General features: G+C 39.6%; 1 protein-coding gene and 1 long non-coding RNA gene across 19 annotated transcripts in view; both read left to right on the top strand.

Moving 5' to 3' along the window:
* The window catches only part of ENAH (ENAH actin regulator), a 203,968-nt gene that overhangs the window by 85,384 nt on the left and 97,135 nt on the right, over positions 1 to 21,449 (top strand). The window lies entirely within an intron of this gene.
* On the top strand, positions 1,319 to 9,794 carry LOC146398822 (uncharacterized). The gene is made up of 3 exons (XR_014817464.1): positions 1,319 to 5,818; positions 6,565 to 6,918; positions 7,232 to 9,794. It is a non-coding gene; the product is annotated as an uncharacterized LOC146398822 (long non-coding RNA).

Raw genomic sequence — 21,449 nt, 5'->3', positions numbered from 1 at the left:
TACTGTCTCTTTTATTTTAAATTTCAAAAATTTTTGTTTTATGAACGTTCCTTTTAATGACTTTTTTTTTGGCCATGACCCTGGCATGTGGAAGTTCCCTGGGCCAGGGATTGAACCTGTGCCATAACAATGACAATTCCAGGTCCTTAACTGCTAGGCTGCCAGGGAACTCCAGTAATATTGTTATTATTATCATTGTTGTTACTATTTTTGCTTTTTAGGGCCACACTCATGGCATTTGGAAGTTCCCAGGCTAGGGGTCAAATTGGAGCTGCAGCTGCTGGCTGAAGCCACAGCCACAGCAATGCCAGATCTGAGCCGCGTCTGTGACCTATACCTCAGCTCACAGCAGTGCTGGATCCTTAAACTGCTGAGCGGGGCCAAGGATTGAACCTGCGTCCTCATGGATACTAGTCGAGTTTGTTACTGCTGAGCTACAAGAGGAACTCCAAATGTTCAGAATTTTTAGAGGAAGAGTATTATTTAGTTTGCTAGGGCTGCCATAACAAAATACCACTGACTAGGTGGCTTAAACAACAGAAATTTATTTTCTTTTGGTTCTGGAGTCTAGATCCAAGATCCATGGTATTGGCAGGTTGGGTTTCTTCTGATGCTTCTCCTTGGCTTAGAGGTGGCCTCTTCTTGCTGTGCCCTCTTCTTGGTCTTCCCTTGGTCTCTGTCCTGCTCTCCTCTTAGAAGGATACCAGGCATACTGGATTAGGGCCCACGTATATGACCTCATTTTACCGTAATTACCTCTGTAAAAATCCAAACTCCAAATCAGTCACATTCTGAAGTACTAACCGTTAGGACTTCAACATACGAATTTGGCTGGAGTGGGACGGGGTAATAAAATTCAGTCCTTAAAAAATAATTTTATTATCTCTTATGCTTTGAAAGCAGTATGATTTCATTCACTTGAGAGAGGAATGCATTTATGTGACCTAGCGGAAATAGTATGAGCTTTGTGGTTAGGTATATAGACCTGGTTTGAGTCTTAGACTTGTGTCTTAATAGTTCCCTAAATTATTTAACCTCTTGCTCACAAATCTGAAACTGAGAGTAACAGTATATCCCAGGGTGATTTTACTAAATTAAAGACTGTACTCATTAAAGTGCCTAGACATAGAGTTGCCGCTCAAATATTCATTATTGAATTTCCTTTTTTCTAAAATAATGTGTTTTTTTTTCTTATTTAATATCTGAAAATGTTAATTTCAAATGTTTATATCAATATTTTTTTTTTTATCTTTTTAAATTTTTTTTATTTTATTTTTTTTAGGGCCACTCCTGCGGCATATGGAGGTTCCCGGCTAGGGGTCGAATTGGAGCTGTAGCCTCTGGCCTATGCCACAGCCACAGCAACACCAGATCTGTGTCCTGTCTGTGACCTACACCACAGCTCATGGCAATGCCGGATCCTTAACCCACTGAGTGAGGCCAGGGATGGAAACTGTGTCCTCATGGATCCTAGTCAGATTGGTGCCACTGAGCCACTGAGCTAGATTATTTTTAAAATTACCATATGCTTTTCTATTTACAAGCCATTTTGAATATCGGCAGTTTCGTAAGGTTCCACCTAAAAATGTGTTTAGCTAGTTATTTCCTTGTCGGAAATTTGCCATCATCACTAGTTGTTGGTTTAACATCTTTTACATACATAATACACATACTTAAGTGAAACCTACTGAAATGTAATCTGCTGGATGAGTGTATATCTACATTTCAAAGCCCTTTGATGTTTAAGGACAAACAGCTCTTCCAAACACTTATACTGTTTCACCCTCATCCACAAGATAGTCTCAGGTCCTTTTCCTGTTCTGACGTTATCAAAATTTAAGAGGAGATCTTGTTTTAACTCGGATTTCATTGTCTGGGGAAGCTCAGTATTTTCCATATCTTTATCAGACTTACCTAATGTTTTGTGAATTGTACATTTTTATATTGTAATTTGTGTTATTTTTTAAAGACAGAATTTCCTTTGCTTCTAGATTTGTCTTGTGTAAAAGTTGGAAATTCTTTTGCTGTTTTCCCATTTGTTAATTAAACCAGAGGGTAGAACCTTCCATGCCCTGGATGAAGTAGAAACTAAAAAGGCCAAATGTGTACACACTTAGTAATTAAGGGAAAGATTCTGGGCTTAGATGGCTCAAGTTTGAATCCTGATTTTATGGTTTAGTACCTTTATAACCTTAGGCAGTCTCTTCTAAGCCTCCATTTCTTCGCCTGCAAAATGGGAATAACAACAGCCAGTGCCTATTTCATATGATTATTGTCCGAATTAAATGAAACAGTGGTTTAAAAACTCCTATCCAATGCAGTCACATCAGCGATAAGATTAAATTGATTGTGGGAGTAGAATCCTTGACTCTAGTGTCCTTTGTGTTTTTGGCATTCCTAAACTTTTCACCAGAGACCTCATGGGTCTTTAATAGAGAGTAGTATTTATTTTAAATGGTACTATCATTTTTCATTTCAAGACAGTATTTATTTTTAGCTAATTGTAATTTGTCTTAAAACAATTTCTTCAATACATCTATTTAGTCTCTTTTTAAAATCATTTTTTGTATTTTAGGGCCACACCTGTGACATAGGAGGTTCCAAGGCTAGGGGTCGAATCGGAGCTGTAGCTGCCAGCCTACACCACAGCCACAGCCATACCAGAACTGAGCCACATCTGTGACCTACACCATAGCTCATGGCAACGCCAGATCCTTAACCCACTGAGTGAGGCCAGGGATTGAACCTGCAGCCTCATAGGTGCTAGTCAGATTTGTTTCTACTGAGCCATGACGGAAACTCCAATACACCTATTTAGTTGCTTTTGCTCTTTCTAATTTTGTGGTAATTATTTAAAAACAGAATAAAACTGACACAACATTGTAAATCAGCTATAGTTAAATAAAGAATAAAAGCAGAAAGAATATAATACACTGTGTGTAAGAGGAATTCCTGTTGTAACTCACCGTTGGTTTTCAGTAGAGATTAGTAACCGACTGGAGTGTTTGACAGTGCTTGAGTTTTGCTTTGGCCATGGTTTTGTTATAAGCAAGCACACAGGCTCAGCATGCACACCCTGGATGTATCCAGACTGTTGGGAAAGTTAAAGCTTGCACATTATAAGAACTGTTGGACTGAGAGACTATTTTTAACTGATATATTTTGCTTGGTTAAATACTAAGAAAAATTGGTGACTTTTTTTTCCCCCAATAAAATTTAAAAGTTTGACCTTAGTATCCAGTCTGTTTTAAAGTTAGTACTTTTTGTGGTATAGCATGACTATTTAAAGGGCACCTGTTGCACTTTTACATTTCAAGCTTTATTTTGAAATGTTCCTACTGTCTTTTCAGTGTAATGAGTTATGCTATTTACAGGTTGTGTGTGTTTTAGATTTTTAATTTAGTATTTCCTGTTTGCATTTCAGAGATTAACAAACATCTTGATTGCTCCAGGTTCATGTTTCTGGAATTGTTTTTCTGTTGTGTAGATTTTCTTTTGTAAGCCCTGTGAGCAGTCAGCACTGTGTACAGACATCATCCTGTTGTGTATAAACTGTTTAACCCTTCACAGCCCCTACTGTAATGTCTAATGTTGACGACAGTAGGCTTGCAGCCATCTTGTAATCTTGTAGGGCTTACCTAAATAATGTGAATTATGCTTTCTTTTAAAATCTTGTTTTTTCTCCATTTACAAATGTTTGTTGCCTTTTTTGTGCTGCTTTACTGAATAAAAAAGGAGGATTTATACTGTGTGGTCTTTTGTATTCTGTTATTAGTGTATTCCAGTGGGGCTGTTTGTTTCTGGGGGAAGGAAGGATTTATTATTACTTAGCACAAATAAAGAGAACACTGTGGATCTTTCCCAAAGCACTGTCTTCCTGGAGAGCAAAATAGGGGAAATCTCCAGTGTTATATGTTAGTACATAATTTTGTCATTATTGTTGTTTTGCTTTTTTTATCGAGGTATAGTTGATTTACAGTATTGCAATAGTTTCAGGTGTACAGCAAAATGATTTAGTTATGTATGTAGGTGCATATATATGTGTGCATATATATGTATTCTCTTTCAGATTCTTTTCCATTATAGATTATTTTGAGATATTGAGTATAGATCCCTCTGCTTTACAGTAAATCCTTGTTGCTTATCTATTTTATATATATCAGTGTGTATTTGTTAATCCCAAACTCCTAATTTATCCCCTTCCCACTTTTCTTCTTTGGTAACTGTCAAGTTTGTTTTCTAACACATGGAATTTGTAACATCAGTATTTATGCTTGTGGACAAGTCGCTTGGTAAGCAAGTGACTTCTTTGTGTAATAGCCCCCCAGTGCATGTTTTCCCACCTAATCATTTACCCATTTTATTTTATTTTTTGTTTTTTAGGGCCACACCTGCAGCACATGGAAGTTCCCAGCCTAGGGGTCCAATCAGAGCTGCAGCTGCTGGCCTGTGCCACAGCCACAGCAACGCCTGAGCAGCGTCTGTGACCTACACTGCAGCTTATGGCAATACTGGATCCTTAACCCAATGAGCGGGGCCAGGGATCAAGCCCACATCCTCTGGATGCTAGTTGGGTTCGTTAACCACTGAATCACAACAGGAACTCCCTTTACCCCTTTTTATATTAAGCCTTATTTCCCTTTTAGCTCCATTTTGGCTGTTCTTTCACAAGTCATTGACATTATCCAAAGAAAAAAGAGATGGTAGTAGCCTCACTGATCAAAGAGCCTGGATTTTAGTTATTATACCTGGAGTACCCCCTAAGAGTTTGGTGTTTTTAAAATGGAAGAAACAAGGAATTTTGATTTTTATGTCTACCTCTAAAAATAGCTTAAGTTTCTGAGTTTATTTAGTGGAATGATAGTGTCATTATTTTACTCGTACTGTGTACTGCTACTGAAGATTTTTTGACAAGTAAGTTTTTGCTTATTAGAAGTTTCTCCTAGCAGAAAGTTTTAATGTTATGGCAGTACCTGTGGCATATGGAAGTTCTGGGACTGGGGATTGAATCTGAGCTGCGGCTGCAGCCTGTGTCACCAGGGGTGGAACTGGTACCTCCTGAATGACCCAAGCCACTGCAGTCTGATTTTTAACCTACCCCGTAAGGCCACAAATCGAACCTGCATCCCAGTGGATACTGTGTCAGGTTCTTAATCTGCTGAGCCAGAAAGGAAGCTCCTAAATGTTTGTTCTATTAAATTATTTATTTTTATGTAGAGAAAATGACTCTTAAGGTAGAATCCTCATTTTGGATGGTCAAGAGCCACCTATTTTTTGGGCCATTGATTTGTGGTTTCCTTTCACCTTAAGTTATCATTCAGCTTAATGTGTTAGGGACTAAGTTCTCATTTAGTTTTATTTGGCCATTTGTTCTTGTGCTAATACCTTAATATTGTGGCTATAGTGTATAGTATATCCTGTAGGTTTTTTTTTTTTTAAAGTTGAATAGCTGTTGGTTAACCTTTTATTTTTTTATTTTTATTTTATTGATTTCCTTTTTAACCTAAGGTTTTGTTTTGCTTTTTTAGGGCTGCACCTGCGGCACATGGAAGTTCCCAGGCTAGGGGTCCAGTCGGAGCTGCAGCTCCCAGCCTACCCCACAGCAGTTCAGTATCTGAGTTGTCTCTGCAGCTCACAGCAACACCGGATCCTTAACCCATTGCTTGAGGCCGGGGATCGCATCTACTTCCTCATGGATACTGGTCAGGTTCATTACCAGAGTCACAGAGGGAACTCCTTAACCTAAGATTTTAAATTATACTTTAATGTGGGCATTTTTTTTTTTTTCTTTTTAGGGTCACACCCACGGCTTTTGGAGGTTCCCAGACTAGGGGTTGAATTGGAGCTGTAGCCGCCGGCCTACACCACAGTTTATGGCAATGCTGGATCCCTAACTAATGTGGGAATTTTTAATAGTTATTTTGTTACTGCTTTCTAGTTTTATTGCGTTATTATCAGAACATAACCTGCAAGATAGATTCTTTGGAGTTTAATGAGGCTTCCTTGATGTCTAATACATGATTATTTGTATTAATATTTTAGATAATGCTAGAAAAAAATGTATTTTCTCTTACATTGGGGCAGAGTTCTGTATATTTATAATTTGAGCCTTCTAGTTATATTATCCAGGACCTCTGTATTTTTGCTTCTACTTTGCTTGATTGATCAGTTGTGAACAGAGTAGATTAAATTAAGGGATTTTTCTCCTTAGTTCTGTTAGTTGTTATATGTGTGTGTATATATATATGTATTTGCTTTTATGGCTGCAACTGTGGCATATGGAAGTTCCTAGTCTGGGGGTCCAGTTGTAGCTGCAGCTGCCAGCCTCCACCATAGCCACAGCAACGCCAGATCCTTCACCCACTGAGCAAGGCTGGGGATTGAACCTCTATCTTCATGGATACTACTTGGGTTCATAACCCATTGAGTCACAACGGGTACTGCCCATCACATCTCTTGTAATACAAGTGTTCTTTGGTCATCATTAACCTTGACTTTTTTTTTTTTTTTTTTTTTTTGGTCTTTTTTTGGCCTTTTCTAGGGCCATTTCCACAGCATATGGAGGTTCCCAGGCTAGGGATCTAATTGGAGCCGTAGCTGCCGGCCTACACCACAGCCACAGCAATGTGGGATCCAAGCTGCATCTGTGACCTACACCACAACTCACAGCAACGCCGGATCCTTAACCCACTGAGCGAGGCCAGGGATCGAACCCACAACCTCATGGTTCCTAGTCGGATTCGTTAACCACTGCGCCACAATGGGAACTCCAAGTCAGATTTCTTAGAAGCTATAAAAAAATTATTGATTTGATCCATAAGCTAAATTCCTTAATAATTGGAGAATAATTGTAGGCTTGTTGTTGTATACTTTAAGTGCTGTTTGATAAGTAGTAAAATAGTTAAACTTTTTGAAAAAGTTCTTTTTGTTTTGTTTTCTTTTTTTTTTTTGTCTTTTTTTTGTTGTTGTTGTTGTTGTTGTTGCTATTTCTTGGGCCGCTCCCGCGGCATATGGAGGTTCCCAGGCTAGGGGTTGAATCGGAGCTGTAGCCACTGACCTACGCCAGAGCCACAGCAACGCGGGATCCAAGCCGCGTCTGCAACCTACACCACAGCTCACGGCAACGCCGGATCGTTAACCCACTGAGCAAGGGCAGGGACCGAACCCGCAACCTCATGGTTCCTAGTCGGATTCGTTAACCACTGCGCCACGACGGGAACTCCTGAAAAAGTTCTTTTTGAAGCCAGCCCTCCCTTCCACCCCAACCCAAGGCTTCCTGGTTTAATAGTATGGCTTGGGTAATTTTAGGGACCGGTTTACTTTAGAGATCAGGAAATTGAAGACTCAAGAGAGCCGAACTCAATATGGACCCCTGGACCCTGCCGCTCAGGTCTGACTGGTTGAGCTCTCGGGTCAGGTGGGTTTGCTTGGCAGGCTTTGCCTGAGAAAAATACAGGTCTCTGTTGTGATTGTCGCTAAGAGAAGAAAAGTTTCTGAAAAGTGGGTATTCCAGTGAAGAGTACTTTGGGCTAGACATAGCTGTCTGCCCCACTAGCGGCGGGACTTCTGGGAGAGCGAATTGAGCCTGAGCCTTTTGCAGCTAAGTGGCTTATGAGGTCAGTCAGGGAAAGACAAAATCAGCCAGCTTCAGAAAAGTCTTTCTCAATTAACGGTATGGGAGGACACAGAACTGTGACAAGACATTGAGAACACTGTAGTTTTCTAAATTTTTAGCCAAAAAGAATATCCTCTTTAGTAGTAGGGAAATAATAATGCAAAGAATCAGGAAGATCCCCTGTTGCTCAGCGGGTGAAGGCTCCCACGTTGCCGCAGCCGAGGCGTAGGCCGGCAGCTGCAGTGCAAGTTGATCCCTAGCCTGGGAACTTCCACATGCTACAAGTGTGGCCAAAAATAAAATGTTGTTTTTTTTAGGAGTACTTTATGTATAGTTGCAAGCATTACATATCTTGAGGGAAAAAAGAGGACACTTCTAAAATTAAAATGTAGCCCATAAACATTTTTATTTTTTTGTGAATTGAGTTACTCATCGTTTTGAATGTTGCCTTCTGCTCAATTACTCCTTTAACATGAATTGAGTTGACTGTTTTGTTCAGTCAGATTCCTAAAGTTAGATGAAATTCATTTAATGTTTTGAACTTTATATTTTTAGATATACTATAAAAATGACACAGCTGTTGGTTAGAGATGTATGTGAATTACTTTGAGAAATAGGATCATGATTTAGGTCCTGTGCCAGCTGATAGTCAGCTGTTACAAAATTAAAAAGACTAAGCTAACACATGAGACTATGGGTATAAGATTGTACTTCCTGAATAGATCTTGCCTTGTTTTAGGTATCTGTTTGTCCTGATAAAAGCACTTTTCATGATTGAGAGACTGGCTTTAGGTTTTCTGTTGGAAAGCGGGGGAGTATTTTCACCTAATTTTGTTAAGAATCAGAATAGGTATGACCAACTACTCATGCCGAGATATATTTCAGTAAGTCAACCTCCGTTTTGGATTTCATCTGATTAAAATTAGCTGATTAATAGAAATACTTAGTTTGAATCTTTGTGCTAGATTAATTGGGTAGTTAAGATTGAGTTGTTCCCAAGCTTCAATTAAATAGATCGGGCACTGTATGTGTTATTGTCTATAGGCCTGTTTTTCCTCAGTTGTGTTAATAATGTATATTTATTTAGTGCATAAATAAACATACAGAATTTAGAAGGTTAGGTTCTAACCTTCACTGGCTGCGTTTTAAGCAGAGATGTCTATGAGAGAAATTTTCCCATGGGCTCCAAATACAAAATTGCGTATTATTTCTGTGGGAGATGATCACTAATTTAAAAGTTTAAAAAGATTCAAAAAGTGGTTGTCCATGTTTCATGCCGGGCATTGTACTCTGTTGTTCACTTGACACTCAGTAAATACTTGACTGCGCTTGAGGCATTTGCACTGTGGCTGGAGGTGCTGCTGTTGTTTCTGCTGGGATATGCACTGCCTAGTAAGTTGTTAAATACAGTAAGCATCATGCCGTGATAGGAGTACATCTGTTGCTCTGTGGTCCTTGCAGACCTGCTTCAGGGGTGGGTGTGGGAAGGGACCAGCCCAAGAAGAGGACTTGGATGTCAATTGTGAGATAATGGATTGAGCAGTAACAATTAACAAGACAGTGGCGGCCCAGAAGGCTTTCTGAATAGTCTGATTAAAGGAATGGAAAGAAAGGAGACTGTTGTCCCAGTGGAACAAGACCTAGTGGACTACAAAGATGTCGTTTCATTGATGCAGTCCCAGAAATTGAGACTTCGTGCACTGCTTGAAGAGACTTCGTGCACTGCTCACTCAGATTGAGAAAATAAAAAATATTGCATGCACTTAAGACTTGACACAGCCATTTAGGAACAAATGCCCTTGAACTCTGAATCTCAATGTGCTGGTGAAGCAGTGTAGATGGTTCTCAAGAGGAGATAATTTCTGTGTGTCTAGCTCCACCTCACCATTTATTGCATGCATGCTCATTTCAGCTTCTTATGGTAGACTGAAAAGAATAGTGTAGCTGATACCATGTAAGAATAATGGGTATACTCTTAAGGGTGCATTAGTGTGGTTTTTACATGAGCAGGTTCTAAGCAAAGTCTTTACTGCAAGCAGCCACTGATTGTTAATAACTCTACTTTGTTGATATGATTAGAAGAGCATGGCACTAAGGCCTTCTAGTCAAGTAACTGTTTTAAATGTGTAACAATTACTGTTACACCTTGTTTAAACATTTAGAAGTATAGAAAAAGAAATTCAAAATTTCTTAAATGTCATGCAGTTTGTGTTTGGGTGGAGATGAATGATAAAAGTGGGGCCGCTGTTTTTCAGATTACGGCCGCTCTCTTTGATTATGCTGTGCTATAATTACTTTCCAAACACACTGCCAAAGCGTGTGAACAAAACATCGTATGCTAGTGATTCCCAAATCACTCTTCGCTTTTATCGTGTTTATTCTGTTGTCAGTGTCAGTCACATGATTCTGACTTTCCGTCTGTGTATTTTCTTCCTTCTGCTTCCCAATGCCTGCACGATGTTTTGGTGTGAAGTTCAGGCTTCCTCTTGTAGTTCCTATAGCGCTTTTGGTACTTGCCCCTTTCACACTGCTGGGGTACTCTTCCCGCCCCAGCTCCGATTCTGTCGGGGGCTAGTGTGGGGAGCAGACCATAAGACAAACATGGCCTCTCTACCTGAAGTGGCAGTTTCACTGAAAGGTTTTTGGCAAGAAATCATACTAAAATAGGTTGTATGGGAGAGTTTCCTGGTGGTCTGGTGGTTAGGATTTGGCACTTTGACCACAGAGGCTTGGGTTCAGTCCTTGGTCTGGGAACTGAGATCCTGCATCAAGCTGCTGCCTGCTCCCTCTCTCCAAAAAAAGGCTGTATAATGGAGTGAATTGCAAAATACTCCCTACACTTTAATAGGAAACATCCAAGAAATTTGTTTGCTGTAGGCTCTTTAGGGCTCCAAGACCTTCTTTAGGGTAAGTGTGTGGAAAGCCTGCTGTGTGTCATCTCCTATAATCTTTAGCCATTTCTTCTGGATTGGTTTTTTTTTTTTTTTGTTTGCTTTTTAGGGGCACCCCTGTGGCATATGGAAATTCACAGGCTAGGGGTCAAATCAGAACTGCAGCTGCTGGCTTCCACCACAGCCACAGCAATGGGGGATCCAGGCCGAGTGCAGCCTATGCCATAGCTCATGGCAATGCTAGATCCTTAACCCATGTCCTCATAGATACTTGTCTGGTTCATTACTACTGAGTCACAATGGGAACTCCTTTTCTGGAATTTTTTTACTTTTTTTTATTTTTATGGTAGAATCAGAGTCTAGTCCTCAGAACTAAAGTATGCTGGCCTTCTTCAATTTAGCTAAGTTGTGCCAAGAGTGGGATGGTATGTCATGTTTAGGAGCTGAATTCTTGGCCTATGTGGAAGAACCATACATGGAGAAAGAGAAGTATGCTTTTCCAGCTGTAGTGGACAGACTGTTTTTCAGGTGAGAATTTCACCACTTAGAAAGTAGTTTTGACCAAGAGTTGACAGCTGGTGGATGTTGGATGAATTTGCCAAAAATAGCTAGTCTGGAACCATGAATATCGAAGAAATACTCTTGGGAAATTAAAAGTTTCCTTAGGGTGGTAGGAAAACCAGGCTTTCCTTAGGGTGGTTATTTATGTATTTATTTTTGTCTTTTTAGGGCCACAGCTGTGGCATATGGAGATTCTCAGGCTAGGGTCTGAATCAGAGCTGTGCCACAGCCACAGCAATGCACGATCCAAGCTGCATCTGCGACTTACACAACAGCTCGGCGATGCCGGTTCCTTAACCCACTGAGCAAGGCCAGGGATTGAACCTGCAGCCTCATGGTTCCTAGTCGGATTCGTTCCCGCTGTGCCATGATGGGAACTGCCTAGGGTGGTTATTTTTAAGCATGAGGAGCATCATTTAGTTAATTTAGTTTGACTAAGTATCATTTGTACCTGAATATCATATGCTTTTTTTTTTTTTTTGCTTTTTAGGGCTGCACCCCGCAGCATATGGAGGTTTTCAGGCTAGGGGTTGAATTGGAGCTATAGCTGCTGGCCTACATCATAGCCGCAGCCACAGCAATATAGGATCTGAGTCATGTCTGCGACCTACACCACAGCTCCTGGCAATGCCAGATCATTAACTCACTGAGCGAGGCCAGGGATTGAACCCGCAACCTCTTGGTGCCTAGTCAGATTCATTTCTGCTTCCCCATGACGGGAACTCCATGATATATCTTATTTTAAGTTGACCTTTAATTAAAAATGAGCAGAAAGCAACTTCTTAGGCTTGAAGAGTCCATAACCTTTATTAAGTCACGTTGCAGTAGCAGTTAATTTAAATTGAAATAAGTTAGAGTTATGTTCCAGTCCCAGGGAGATGTGCTAAGCAACAGCCATTTGCAGCAGTATATGTGTGACATTTCAAGGTCATTATGAATTCCCAGGTCCATGAATAACCCCCCAGATTAAGTAGGCTCTCCAGGATGAGGAGAAAGGAAGACAGCCCTGTTGGCACGCAGATGATAGAAGTTGATCAAGCTCGGGAGTTCCTGTCGTGGCTCAGTGGTTAACGAATCCGACTAGGAACCATGAGGTTGCGGGTTTGATCCCTGCCCTTGCTCAGTGGGTTAAGGATTTGGCGTTGCTGTGAGCTGTGGTATAGGTCGAAGACGCGGCTCGGATCTCGAGTTGCTGAGGCTCTGGCATAGGCTGGCGGCTACAGCTCCGATTAGACACCTAGCCTGGGAACCTCCCATATGCCGCGGGAGCGGCCCAAGAAATGGCAAAAAAGACAAAAAAAAAAAAAAGTTTAAAAAAAAAAAAAAAGAGAAGTTGATCAAGCTCACTCTCCATGTGCCACCAGAATGGCAGTGGGAGCTTGGGATTCTTGTATGGGTTGAGGGGTGACTCTGTGCATGCCATGGGTCTTTAGCTTTGCCTCTCAGCACATCACACCTTACAGGTGCACTGTAGTTGCATGGTCGGGTTGCCATCATTTGTAATTCTGGAATCCCGTTTATTTGCTGTCCTCATTTACCACAAGGCTGTTGGCTGCTGATAGTAATAATGGTGAACCTTTTTGAGTGCTCTTCATGTGGCAGATACTGGAAGCGCTTCATGTACATAGTTAATCCTCACAGCAATTCTGTGATGTAGGTACTATTATCATGCCACCTGAGAAGTAGCAACTCACTTAAGGTCACACAGATGTGTGCATGGAAATTAGAGAGCTGGAATTGAAATTGACTCAGGTTCAGCTCCAGATTCTCCATACTTAATCCCCATGCTCCAGCACTTTGAAAGACCCCCACTCTGGGCCCTGTGGAATCTAGTACTGATATTAAGATCTCAGAAAGAAATGTGACACCTTGTTGAATTACAGGCTGTTTTGAAGGGGAGGGAGGGAAGTATAGTCCATATGTCAGTGATTGTATATATGCTTAGCAGCAGTTCTGGAATGAAATCCAGACCATCAAGAGCATCACAGTCATATGGTTTTAACTCTTGACAGTGATATGAATGTGAATAAACTGTCTTATCACATTTACCTGAAAATGAGACTAGTGAAGCCAGCAGAAATGTACATCTGTTTTGTAAAAGGTCCCAACGCCAGATCCGGCATGTCTGCAACCTCTGCCACAGCTCATAGCAACCCGGGATCCTTAATCTACTGAGCGAGTCCAGGGATCAAACCTACGTCCTCATGGATACTAGTCAGGTTCCTTTCCACTGCGCCACGACAGGAGCTCCTCCCAATTAAATATTCTTACCTGGAGTCTTTTATGCAGAAAAAGGAGGACGTTATATTTTCTAGGTAACATTAAGATGCTTGTCTTTGTTTAGAAAAGCTGATTATGTGGCTTTTACCTGGAGAGGGTGTGGATGGAAATGCTCCTGTGGACGTCCTGCTCGTAATTCAGGGGAAAATGCATTAAAACAGTGGCAGTGGAACAGATTGGAGGGGCATTAGTAGCGACTTGGGTGGTGGAGCTGACAGGCTTGGTGGCTGATCTGGGGAAGGTCGCAGAGGAGCAGTCTAAGGCACTTGGGTTTCTAGCTGGGGTCAGACAGTAGGGTTTTTGACGTCCTTCCCCTGGAATTGGAAATAGGGCTGGAGGAGCAGAGAGGGTGAGGGAGGAAAATAGGCTGCATTTTGAGGTGTGTGTGTGATATGTAGATAGAAATGCATACATACTAAGCAGTTGTCTGTATGGGTTTAGAACTTCAAAGAGAAGTGTGGGCTGGAAATAACCTCTTGGCACCTTTTTTAACAGGTATTAGTTGAAACTGTGAGCGTGGACTCTGATGGAAGCTGTGGTTGCGGTGGTGGTGGTGATTGTGTGTGTGTATTTTGAGCGATGAGGTGGGGGTGGGGAGGGATTAGTCACTACACTACTTGCCAAATGGATTATTTTCAACCACACATTGTTTCTCAACTCATTCAATTAAAAAAAATTAGAGTTCTTATTTGAATGAATATGGAGAAATAAAACATGCCAGTCTTTTTGTCTTTTCTTTTTATTACTGAAGATTAAAAAATACTATATTATATCATCGTAAGTTTTATTATAGGTATTGAGGGTGTGCATAATTAGCTCCTTTATAGAGAAGACTGCACAAGAATGAACATTTGGTTAATTTACCCCCCAACCCCTAACAGTTTATTGTGAAAAATTTTGAAAACACACAACAGTTGAAAGAATTATTCAGTGACAGCCTATATACCCACAATCAAGATTGTGCCATTAACATTTTACTATACTTGCTTTATCACAGATCTTTCTATACATATATATGTATATAAAACTTACTTTGAGGAATTTTTTAAAAAAGTCTGGAGTTCCGTCGTGGTGCAGCAGAAATGAATCTGAGACTAGCATCCATGACCACATAGGTTTGATCCCCGGCCTCCTCAGTGGGTTAAGAATTCTTTGTGAGCTGTGGTGTAGGTCACAGACTCGGCTTGGATCCTGCGGTGCTGTGGCTGTGGTGTAGGCTGGCATCTGCAGCTCTGATTCGACCCCTAGCCTGGGAACCTCCACATGCCATGGGTGCGGCCCTGAAAAAAAAAAAAAAACAACAAAAAAGTCAGCAGTGCATTATTTGCTAAGTATTTCAGTATCTATGTCATTAGGGGTTCAGTAATACAATTTTTTCCTTTTGTAGTAAAATATGTACAGTGAAATGCACAGACTATTGGGTGAGTTTTGACAGATGCTGACACTTATGTAACCCAAATCTTTTCAAGGTACAGAACATTCCGGGGTGATGGCAAAGTTCCCTGAAGCCCCTTCTGGTGTTATTCTCTGACACTGCTACCCTCACCCCAGCCAACCACCTTCTGATTTATTTCCACTGTAGAGTAGTTTCCTGGTCCAGAACTTCATGTATTAGGAATTTTAAAGATATGCACTCTGGATGTAAGGTTTTCCTCATAGTATATAATGTTTTTTCTTAATCTATGTTGTTAGGTGTATCTACAAGTTTTATATGAATATGCAGCAATGTATTTGTCCATTCTCTTGGTGGATACATGGGCAGTTTCTAGTTTTTGTTAATACCTAGCATGGGACTTGAAGGATCAGAGGGTAAATGGGTGTTTATTTCTATCTTTTAAAAGTGCTAAGTCATCTTTCTGAATTGTTTATTTCCACCAGCAATACGTGGGAGTTACTGTGATTTTAATTTGTATTTCTCTTATGGTTAATGGTGTTTAGCACGTTTACATGGATTTTCTGACTATATATCATGTTTTCTGATATTTGTTCAAATTATTTGCCCAATATTTTATTATTATTTATTTACTTATTGCCACACTCGTGGCATGAGGAAGTTCCTAGGCCAGGAATTGAACCCACACCACAGCAGCAGCCAGAGCCACAGTCGTGACAATACTGGATCCCTAACCTGTTGAGCCACTAGGGAACTCTTGATTGTCTTTAAATTGCTTAGTTGAGTTTTAAAAATGCATCCTGAATACATGTCAGATTTATGTTTTGCTTTTTTTTTTCTCATTTGTACCTTGCTACGTGGAAATTCCCTCCTTCCCTCCCTCCTTTGCTTTTCTATAGCAGCTTTATTGAGATATACCATATTCATTTACCATACTGTGCATCTTCTTAAAGGTGTTTTTCAATGAGAGAGAACTTTTGACTTGCCTGCTTTTTTTCTTCTGTGATTATTGCTGAAACCTTTGCCTACCTTTAACTCGTGAAGATACTCTCCTCCTAAAAGTTTTGAGTCTAGCTTTTATGTTTAAGTCTATGATAACCTTGAATTAATTCTTTTGTATGGTGTGAGGTATGGGTTGAGATTTATGTTTTTCTGTATATATTCAGTTGCTCCAATACTTTTTGAAAAGACTTATCTTTTCTCTATTAATATGCTTTTGTATCTTTGTAAAAAAAGTCAGTCCATATTTCTGGACTATATTTATTTCATTGATAGATTTGTCTTGAAGCCAGTACCATACTTTCTTACTTGCTGTAGCTTTATAATGTCTTGAAGCCAGATGGTGTTAGATTTCTAGCATTATTCTTCTTTTTCAAAGTTGTTTTAGATACTCTTGTGTTCTTTGCATTTCCATGTGAATTTTAGACTTAGTTTGTCAGTTTCTTCAAAAATGCTTCGTGGGATTTTCATTGAAATTGCACTTAATCTATAGATTAATTTCATTGAAATTGCATTTAATCTATAGATTAATTAAAAAAATTTGAGGGAGACTTTACATCATAACAATGTTGAGTCTTCCAATATATGAACATGGTATATGTATCTTTTTTTTAGGTTGTCTTTAATTTCTCTTAGCAATGTTTTATAATTTCCAGCATAAAGATGTTATGCATCTGATATTAAATTTATTCCTAAGTATTTGACTTTTTGGGTGCTGTTTTATTTTATTTTTATTTATCTTCTTTGGGGGGGTGCTGTTTTAAATGGAATTAAAAAATTTTTATTTCCCATTGGTCACTTCCATGGTATAGAAAATACAAGAATTGATTTTTATTAAACTTGAGTCCTGCAACCTTGCTTAATTCATTTATTAGTTATAGTAGCAGTTTTTGGATTCTTGAGGGCTTTCTTTTTTTTTTTTTTTTTTGTCTTTTGTCTTTGTTGTTGTTGTTGTTGTTATTGTTGCTATTTCTTGGGCCGCTCCCGCGGCATATGGAGGTTCCCAGGCTAGGGGTTGAATCGGAGCTGTAGCCACCGGCCTACGCCAGAGCCACAGCAACTCGGGATCCGAGCCGCGTCTGCAACCTACACCACAGCTCACGGCAACGCCGGATCGTTAACCCACTGAGCAAGGGCAGGGACCGAACCCGCAACCTCATGGTTCCTAGTCGGATTCGTTAACCACTGCGCCACGACGGGAACTCCTTGAGGGCTTTCTATATAAATATTTGTCACGTGAACCTAGAAGCCATACTTTTCCTGATCTTTCTGTCATTGACTGATTGATTCCCTTGGTGCAAAGGCTAGGAGTGCTACTGTGGTGAAGAAGGGGCATCCTTGCCTTTTACCTGATCTTAGGGGGAAAGAGTTCATTATTTCACAGTTAAGTACAGTGTTAGTTGTTGCTATTTCTGTCGTTGCTCTTTATCACAATAAGAAAATTCTCTCTAGTCCTAGTTTGCTGAGAGAGCTTGTTTTGACAGATAATGTGTTTTATCCAGTACTTTTTCTGCATCTTTTGAAATGCACAGTGTTTCTCCTTTATTCTGTTAATACGTGAATTACTTTGGTGCTCAAATGTCAAACCAGCCTTGCACTCCTAGGATAAACCCAACCTGGCCGTGATATTTAGTATCATGGATTAGATATTATTAGTATATAATACTAATACATTGTTGTATCATGTGTTAGTATTAGAGCCATACTGGCCTCATCAAACAAACTGGAAATGTTTTCTCTTCCATTTTCTGAACGTTTGTGTTAAAATTAATGCTGTGTTTTCCTTACATAGTTGATACAATTCACTAGAGCAGCTATGTTTCTGGAGTTTTGTTTGTGGGAAGCTCTATATGTTTTTAGTAGACAGTTATTTAGATTTTATCTCATGTCAATTTATTTTTCAAAAAATGTTCACAATTTCATCTCATTTGTTGAATTGGTGGCATAGTGTTTATCTTGTTCCTTTAGTATTATTGTAATATTTGTAGAATCTGTAGTAAGAAGGCCTCTTTCATTCCTGATATGAGATAATTCATGTTCTCTCCTTTTCTTGATCAGTTTAACTAGGAATTTTAATTTTTCTCACTGTTTTCTATTTCACTGATTTCTTTATTATTTCTTTTTTCCTATTTCCTTGGTGTTATCCTTGCTCTTTTCTAACTTCTTAAGAGAGGGAAGCTTAGATATGTGGCTTTAGGCCTTTCTTAAATAGAAGCCTTTACAGCTATAAATTAACCACTAAACACTGCTTTAGCTGCATCTCATTTTTATTTGTCATATTTTTATAGTGATTTTATTTGAAATATTTTCTAATTTCCCTGTGTTTTCTTCTTTGATCCATGAATCACTTAGAAGTGTTTTTTAAAATTTCAATTTTTTTTTTTTCCCTTTTTAGGTATAGTATGGTTAACTTCAAATTTAATTCCATGTGGTCAGAAGACATACTCTGTGTGCCTTCAGCTATTTAAAATTTATTGAGAATTTTTTCATGGGCTAGTATATCATCTGTCTTAGTGATCATACTATGTGAACTTAAAAAGAATATATATTTGCAGTTGGGTGTAATGCTTTTTAAATATCAGTTAAGTCATAGTCGTTAATAGTTTTCAGGTCTTTTGTGTGTTCACTATTTTTTAACATACTTTATAAGTTTTGGTCTGGTTTTATCAGTTGTTTGAGAGGTGGTGTTAAAATTAGCAACTAATGTTGTGGAAATGTTCTCTCTTTGTCATTCCCTCTCCCCCCCATTTTTATTGAGATAAACTTGACATACAAGATTGTAGAAATTTAAGGTGCCGATTTAATACACTGATATATTGCAAAGTAATAATTCTCAGTTTTTGCTTTATGTGTGTTGAAACTCGGTAATTAGGTACCTGCACATTTATGATTGTTGTATCTTCTTGACGAATTGAACCTTTTATAGTTTTTACAACCTGATGAAAATAATATGAAGCAGAAACCCTTAGGAAGTGGGTGGAATAATCTTTTTTTTTATTTTATTTTTTTTATTTTCCCACTGTACAGCAAGGGGATCAAGTTATCCTTACATGTATACATTACAATTACATTTTTTCCCCCACCCTTTGTTCTGTTGCAACATGAGTATCTAGACAAAGTTCTCAATGCTATTCAGCAGGATCTCCTTGTAAATCTATTCTAAGTTGTGTCTAGGGTGGAATAATCTTTAATCAGTTGGTCTGATTCCTGTTAAAGTCTTCCTAGGATAAGGAAGGGATGTGTTGCCAAGTGAAGTGTTTCCCCATGTTTTTCCTTCTGTCACTGACCATTTCTAAATGTACTTAACTTTGTGAGCTGTCCTAATATCAGTGAGGGTTTAGGTTTGCTCCTGCACTGGGAATTGATCTTTGAAAACTTCAAAGTTCAATTAAAAAAGATGAGTGGCTAGATACAGGATGTGAGCCTTGTGTGCCGCAAGTTGTGCGGCCTGTGCAATCTGAGATTATCTTGGCTTTACATAAAACACTGTATTGTATATATAAGGGTTGCTGAGAGAGATCCTAAAGGTTCTTACCGCAAGAAAAAAAGTTTGTAATTATGGTGATGGACTTACTGGGGCAATCATTTTGTAATACTATAAATATCGAATCATTATGTTGTACACTTAGAACCAACATATGGGGAATGAAAAGAAGTTTAAGATCTTGGGGGGCTGGCAAGAGGGTGTGTGTGTGTGGTTTCATGGTTATTTGTGGCTACACAATAAAATTAGAGCAAAACTTGGTGGCTTAAAACAACACACGCTTATTATCCCACAGTTTCTGTGGATTAGAAATGCAAGTATGGTTTAGCTGGGTCCTCTGACTCAGGGTTTCCCAACAGTTGCTGTCAAGGTGCTGGCCAGGGCTGCAGCTAACTGAAGTCATCTTGTGGGGGTGGGTGTGTGTGTGATTTTCTAAGCTCATTTGCATAGTTATTGGTTGAATTCAGTTGCTTGCTAGTGGTTGGACAGAAGGCCCTCGGTTTTTGCCAGTTGGCCTTGTCACACGGGCCTTTCCACTAGGTAAAAGCCACAGTCTTTTTGGAAATAAACCTTGGACCTACCATTCCATAATTTTTGCCACAGAAGAAGGTTGTTGTAGCCTACGCAGGGGAAAGAGATTACATAAGAGCATGAATAACAGGTGGTGGGGGTCTTTAGGAAGCATCCTTTTTGTTTGGGAGGAAAGGAGATGCAAATTATTTAGGAGCCAGAAAATGTACAACTGGGAGAATTATAAACCAAAGTTTATATCTAGGAACTAATGGTTGTCAGTACAGTCCAAAGAGATATCTTATAGAAAGAGGTCAGAGTAGCAAAGCATCTCAAATAACAGAGCATAACAAAACTTTATTCATTATAACACATTAGGTGAATTCTAGACAGTTTCGTTGTCTATGTTTTCTTTAAAAAAAAAAAAAAATTTTTTTTTTTGAAACCACTATTAAGATACAACCTTCGGGAGAAGTTCCTGTTTGTTGTGGCTCAGTGGGTTAAGAACCTGACTAGTATCCATGATACTGCAGGTTGGATCCCTGGCCTTAATCAGTGTGCTAAGGATTTGACTTGCTGCAAGCTATGGCGCAGGTGGGCAGCTGCAGCTCCTATTCGACCCCTAGTCTGGGAGCTTCCATATGTGGCAGGTGTGGCCCTAAAAAGAAGAAAAAAGATAGGGAGTTTAATCATGGGACTAATATAGTTTTATTCCTTGATGGACAACAATACATTTTGTTAATATTTAAAGCTGTATACATATATTTTTAGGTTGTGTAGAATATGTATATACACACACAAAGTTTCTATATATATAAAGTTTATAATATATATATAATGCAAAGTTTATTTATTTATTTTTGTCTTTTTGCCTTTTCTAGGGCTGCTCCTGCGGCATATGGAGGTTCCTAGGCTAGGGGTCGAATCGGAGCTATAGCCACCTATATATATATGAGCTATAGCCACCGGCCTACGCCACAGCCACAGCAACGCCAGATCCTAGCTATGTCTGCAACCTACACCAAGCTCACAGCAATGCCAGATCCTTAACCCACTGAGCAAGGGCAGGGATCGAACCCGCAGCCTCATGGTTCCTAGTTGGATTCGTTAACCACTGCGCCACGCCGGGAACTCCCAAAGTTTATATGTTTTTTATTTATTTGCTTTTTAGGGCCGCACCTGAGGCATATGGAGGCTCCTACACCACAGCCACAGCAATGCAAGATCCAAGCCAAGTCTTCAACCTACACCACAGCTCATGGCAACCCTGGATCCTCAACCCACTGCGTGAGGCCAGGGATCAAACCTGCATCCTCATGAATACTAGTCAGATTCCTTTCTTCGGGAGTTCAGCGGGAACTCCCAAAGTTGATAACCATTTTTTTTTTTTTTTTTCCCCCACTGTACAGCAAGGGGGTCAGGTTATCTTTACATGTATACATTGCAATTACAGTTTTTCCCCCACTCTTTCTTCTGTTGCAACATGAGTATCTAGACATAGTTCTCAATGCTATTCAGCAGGATCTCCTTGTAAATCTATTCTAGGTTGTGTCTGATAAGCCCAAGCTCCAGATCCCTCCCACTCCCTCCCCCCTGATAACCATTTTTAATGTGCACAGTTCAGTGGCCTTAAATTACGTACATTCACATTGTTTAGTCACTGTTGCCACCAGCCATCTCTAGAACTTTTTATTTAATCTTCTTAAATTAAAACTG

The sequence above is a fragment of the Sus scrofa genome, chromosome 10 (assembly GCF_054392235.1).
Source record: "Sus scrofa isolate SSC_HxYL_T2T_F1_AM1 chromosome 10, Sscrofa_HxYL_maternal_Yorkshire_Landrace_v2.0, whole genome shotgun sequence".
Taxonomy (NCBI): domain Eukaryota; kingdom Metazoa; phylum Chordata; class Mammalia; order Artiodactyla; family Suidae; genus Sus; species Sus scrofa.
Note: the sequence above shows the minus strand (reverse complement) of the source record. Positions and strands in the feature narration are given on the sequence as shown.